The sequence below is a fragment of the Podarcis liolepis genome (genome assembly GCF_965112155.1).
Source record: "Podarcis liolepis genome assembly, chromosome: 7".
Taxonomy (NCBI): Eukaryota; Metazoa; Chordata; class Lepidosauria; order Squamata; family Lacertidae; genus Podarcis; species Podarcis liolepis.
The window spans coordinates 67,867,190-67,873,007 of NC_139561.1; positions in this window are offsets into that span (position 1 = coordinate 67,867,190).

Genomic DNA, 5,818 nt, shown 5'->3' on the forward strand with positions numbered 1-5,818 from the left:
GGATGCCAGTTGCTGGGAATCCTGGGTGATTGACAAGAAGCTTCTAGGCCACTGGTGACTGGTGTGAGGAAGAAGGACTTTAATATAAGATCTGATTGAATTTTTGTAAAGAATTACTGAATGGGGCTGGACTGGAAATGGAGAATTCGGGAAGTATAATGAAGGGGGGAAAGAACTGCTTTTGGATTTCTGTATTGGGGGAAAATGGATATGTGACGCCTGAGAAGAATGATAGGCAGCTATATAATATTTTATAGCTAGATGTTCTCTTGTAGTGTATGTTCCGATTAATTTGAAGGATTATTATATATACAGATAGTGAATGGGAAGCCCTTTTTTTCTCCCGTAGCTGTTTTTATTTTTAGTAATCTATCCTGGACTGATGAAGACATACACAAAGAGGTGATAGGTATCTTATGTCAAAAACTTTTAATTTAAACAAAATTAGCACACCCAAAAGGAATTGTAGCTGGCTGGAGTGCTGTTGCTCACAGCTCCTGCTTATGGGCTTCCTGGGGGCACCTGGTTGGCCACTGCGGGGACAGTGTGCTGGACGATGGGGCTTTGGCTGCAGCGCTAAAGCAGCTCCTGTTTGCCCCCAACTACAAAGTACAGAAGGTGCATGTGGAGAGTTGCTGGGCCCAGTCCCAGAGCAGGTGTCACTCTTTGGACTTCAGTAGCATCCAGGGTTGCCTTGAACAGAAAAGTTCACTGGGAGGTGGGGGCTTCCTGGCCTGGTGGCTGTGCCTTGGATTGAGCCCGTTCAGGGCAGCTGATGTGAGCTCCCAGTGGCCTTCTCTCCCCCACCTCCGGAGCAGCCAGAGATTCCCCTTGCTCAAGGACAGTGGCAGAGAGAACAGCTTGTAGGAGGCTTGGCACCCCGGATGTCAACATTCATTGCAGTGAGAGAAGTGCAGCTAAGCGAGAAGCCTTGCCAGCACCTGCCCTTTCCCTGTCCAGCTGGTGCTCATGACACAGCTCTCGCTCGCTCGCTCGCTCGCTCACACACATACGCACACCCCAGTTTTCTGAGACTGGCATCAGCCACGTTCACACTGCCCGCGAGTCGCAGGAGCAAAACACAAAGCAGGACGGCGCTGCCAGAGAGTCGCAGGATCAGGCTGCAAATCTGCCTGTCTCCCTCTCTACTGCAGCTGCCAGCATACTAGCAATCCTCCTCGGCCACCGTCAGCAAGTTGCAGGATCGAGCCATAAAGCAAGATCGCCCTGCCAGCTGCAAAGCTTTGCCTGCTTCTCCCTGCTGCTGCAGTCGTGGCTGCCAGGTTGCTAGCAATCCTGCTCAATCACTGTCAGCCAGTGGCAGGATCAGGCAACAAAGCAAGATCGCCCCGGCTGTGCGTCGCAGGATCAGATCGCAAAGCTGGATCGGGCCGCAAAGCAAGCTCACTCTGCCAGGATGAGGCTGCAAAGCTCTGCCTGCCTCCCCGGCAGCCAGCACACTCGCAATCCTGCTCAAGGCCATCTGCAGAGGCCATTTGGTGCAGCTTCTCCTCCCCCCCCCACCCCAGCCAAGGCTGCCAGGAGTTATTTTTCATGCTGACCCAGCCAGCACAGACAGCTGGCTGTGCAACAAGCGTAGGAGGGTCAAGGGGCCAGGAGGGTCAGGGAGGGGAGAGAGGTGGGTTCCTCCACTTGGAAGAAAGCCTAGGGAGGGAAAGGCGTACATAGAAGGGAAGTAAACAAGGTTGCTGGGTGGGTTTTTTGCCTTTTCAGCCGTACTGGTGCAATGCAAGATGGTTGGTGTACATGGCTGATACTGTGGCAGAGACCGAGTACAGTGGTACCTCTGGTTAAGAACTTAATTCGTTCCAGAGGTCTGTTCTTAACCTGAAACTGTTCTTAACCTGAGATACACTTGAGCTAATGGGGCTCCTGCTGCCGCCACACCACCGCCGCACGATTTCTGTTCTCATCCTGAAGCAAAGTTCTTAACCCGAGGTAATATTTCTGGGTTAGCAGAGTCTGTAACCTGAAGCATTTATAACCCGAGGTACCACTGTAGTGCACACACTTAAACTGCAGTGAATTTGTGGGAAGATTTGCAAGCCACTTCTCCAGAGCCAGAGGGCTGGGACACTTTTACATGCAAGACAAATGCCCATGGGTCACAGGGAAGAAATGAATGAACGAATGGCGATTCCTGCACACCTCAAACACCTATCACCAGAGGAGGCTGCCCTGCTGCAACTCTGTATGATTTGCTGGTCTGAGGCTGCTTGCTTCCAAGTGGGGTGGATTTCTCAAACCAGGTGCAATTGAATGATCTGGTCACGCCTGATGCAGGCAGGATGACTCATCCTGAGATGGAGGTGGCTTGTATCTTCTGTGTGCCATTGCTTTGGGCTCACTTCCTTTCAGTCAGAAGGACTTCCTAAAACACTAGGCAAAGCAAAGCACAGCTATCCTTTGAAGTTTACACTTGTCTGGATTTTGTCATGCAGATCTACAACCAAAATATGTGGGGAAATGAGTTTATTAGGGAAACGTTTGCCTAACAGTGCAAATATTCATGAAAGTAACATACAGGCATGCATGCCTAAAACTTTGAAACTGCAAACAAAAATTTATTTATTAGCAGAACCGCGTGCTGAAACACTGGTGAATTTTCATGAGCATAAAAAAAATAAATGGAAATGTGGAAATGTGCCTAATGAACTTTAAGATTTGAAAACAGAAATGATAATTGTTTCATCATTATCGCTATTCTTTACAAGAAAGCTTCACAAATAAAAGTAAAAGGCAGGAAGTTTTAAAACAATGATCAATACAAAATACATAAAATGCTCATTCAGTAACATTTAAATAAGGACAAATCCGACACATGCTACTAAAAGATGAGCACCATTGTAGGAGGCAGCCTAATTGCCAAAGGCCTATTGAACAAAAGGCCGTTCCCAGGAACCTAAAGAAGGACAAAGATGGCACCGGGAGCATCTCCCCGTTGAGAGCATTCCATAGATGGGGGGCCACCACTGAAAAGGCCCTCCACACCTCCTGCAAGTGGGCATGCAGAGAAGGGTCTCTCATGAAGACTGCAGGGTCTGGGCTGGTTCATATGAGGAAAGAAGACCCTTGAGGTACTGTGGTCCCAAGCCGGATAGGGTTTTTAAGGTCAAAATCAGACCTTCAAACTCATCATTGGTCCTTACCTTTCCCAGCCCTAAGCAAACACATCAAAATTGCAGAAAGGAAGCGGAAGGAAACACCCAACATCTCTTCAGGACAGGTGGATTGACTGAAATCATGGTTTACATCATCAATAAAAAGGGCCTGTTAACAGCATTGATTTAAATCAATTTTCCAGTGCCTTAATTCACACACTTTCGGAACATGCATGCATACTAATTGTTTGCTACAACAATTAAAACTTTATGTGTTGGAAAATAATAAATATGATTCATGAGGACCATTTATCATATTTATGCTTCTTTTCAAAAGTCGCACTTCTTCTTTTGCCCGGTTCATTATTCTACATTTAAAAAGCAGGCTTACACTCAAAAGTGTTTCACAGAGAATCTTGGCTTCAGCTTTAAGAGACTGTGACTGTAAACTCTGATATGTTGCTTTGTATGTCATTCTGATATCATTATTATTTTTTTACTTTGAGGCACTTGACCTATCTTTTAAAAATTGACATAAAAATCCTGTTGAAATAAAAATTGGATTTCAATTTTCGAAATGTTAGCATTCATTTTTAAATCAGTGCCCTTTTCTCCACTCCCACGTTTACAGCAAGAGTCCTATTGTACCAGTTAAGGCTGTGAGGAGGAGACTGAACTGTGCCATGGTCCAGCAACAGATACCAGACAGATACCAGGTATCCTATACATCCAGTGTCCTCGCTACAGGTAATAAGGATGGATTAGACCTGGGACAACTCCCAGTGCAAACTCCTGGAACAGGAGCAACAGAAGTTGCTGGAGAAACTCTTCAAATGTTGTTGTTGTTAAGTTGTGGGTGAACATATCAGACGACACAGCGATTCTTCAAACAGCTCTTGTTTATTCACAGACCCAGAACTGAAGGGTTCAGCCAGCCTGCATATATAGAGCTCCACTACAACGCAACAGTAACAACTTTCTGTAACTATCCAATCACTGAACGTCACTTTCAATTCCTTATTTGCATATGTGGACCTAAGTGAAAACTATCTACAGTATCCCCCTGCTGGCCCAGGGTGAGAACTTCAATACATAACAGTTGTCTTTCATCTCTGACCATTGATCATGCTGGTGAGTGCTGACAGGTGTTACAGTCCAACAACAAATCCCCCATCCTGGAACGATGGTCTGAGAAGTTCAGTTGAGGTAGAGCAGGGATAGAGCACCTGCTTTGCCTGCAGAAGGTCTCAGGTTTGATCCATGTTGGACTGGATATCCCTTATATGAAATTCTGGAAAGCTGCTGCCAGTCCGGGCAGAAAATATTGAGCTAGATAAATGGGTGGTCTGGTTAAATATATGACATATTTCAGTGTTCCCATAGGGACAAAGCAGGCATAACAGCAAATGCTTCTTTGCATTGAACATGCACCTTAAATAAATTGTGCAGCCCTTGTGGGGAGGTGGGAGGTAGTGGCAGCTGATAATTCCTGGGCTCTCAGCAAACCCTTTCCTTCCCTCCTGCAGTCCTGCTGGAAATTGGTCCTCTGAAGATGCTATTTGCATTGCAAGAGAAGCTCCTGTTGTCATGGACACAAATAGCAGCTGGGGGTGACTCTGTTCACTGGGAAAATAACACGGGGTGGGTTAAAACCTTCTTCCCCCTGCACAGCTGTTTCAATCTGGATCCCCCATCTGCAGGTCCTTTCTCAAAACCTTGGGCTGGGGTATTGTTTAGGGGGTTTGGGGAATGCTATTAATTTTTGGTATCTTTGTTTTGGGTCTTACGATTCATGCAGAAATTGTTCAAATTGGTTGTGTACTTTTTAAATGCTTTGTTTATGACTACCTTTGCTATGTTTGTAGTTATGTATTTCTTTTACATGTTGTAAACCGTTTTCAGCTTGGTTTAGACTTTGTAAAGGCCGCATACAAATAAAATGATGGATTGATTGAAAGCAATACAGAAATGCAGATCACACATTTAACATTTCGTCTAGTTCAGGCATGTCCAACAGGTAGAGCGTGATCTACCGGTAGATCACTGGACATCTGCGGTAGATCACTGGTAGATCACTGGCTCTCCCCAAAGAAGCTGCTGAACAACTGTGGCTCCCCTAAAAAAAGCTCAACATTTTACCTCATCCCTGAAAAAACTCAACAACTTTGACCCGAACCCCCAAAAAGGGGGTAGATCACTGCCAGTTTTTAACTATCACTGACAGTAGATCACTGTCTCTTGGGAGTTGGTCACCCCTGGTCTAGTTCAACCTTCTCCAGCTTGATGCCCTCCAGATATTTTGGACTTCAGCTCCCATCAGCCCCAGGGGATGGCTGAACTGATTTGACCCTGGTTTGCAGGGAACAGATAAGTGCAGCCAGTACAGGATTTAACCCCATCTGCATGCCCATCAGATGACATCACAGGTGGTATCTGCTGACTGGCAGGTTGGGAAAATGACATCGGGGGCCAACTTGGACCACCAGGTGGGCCAAGACTGACCCATGGGCCAGAGGTGCCCCATTCCTGCCTTATGCTGTCCTGAGGCGGAATCCCACTGACTCACCTCCACAGAGATCTCCTCTGCATCAGCATCACGGGTAAAAAAGACCTGGATATTCACAAGAGCAGTTCCAGGGACTGCCCTGCAGAATCTAGGCAGGGGTCTCTCTTTTTGCTCTTGCAGGGAGGGCAAA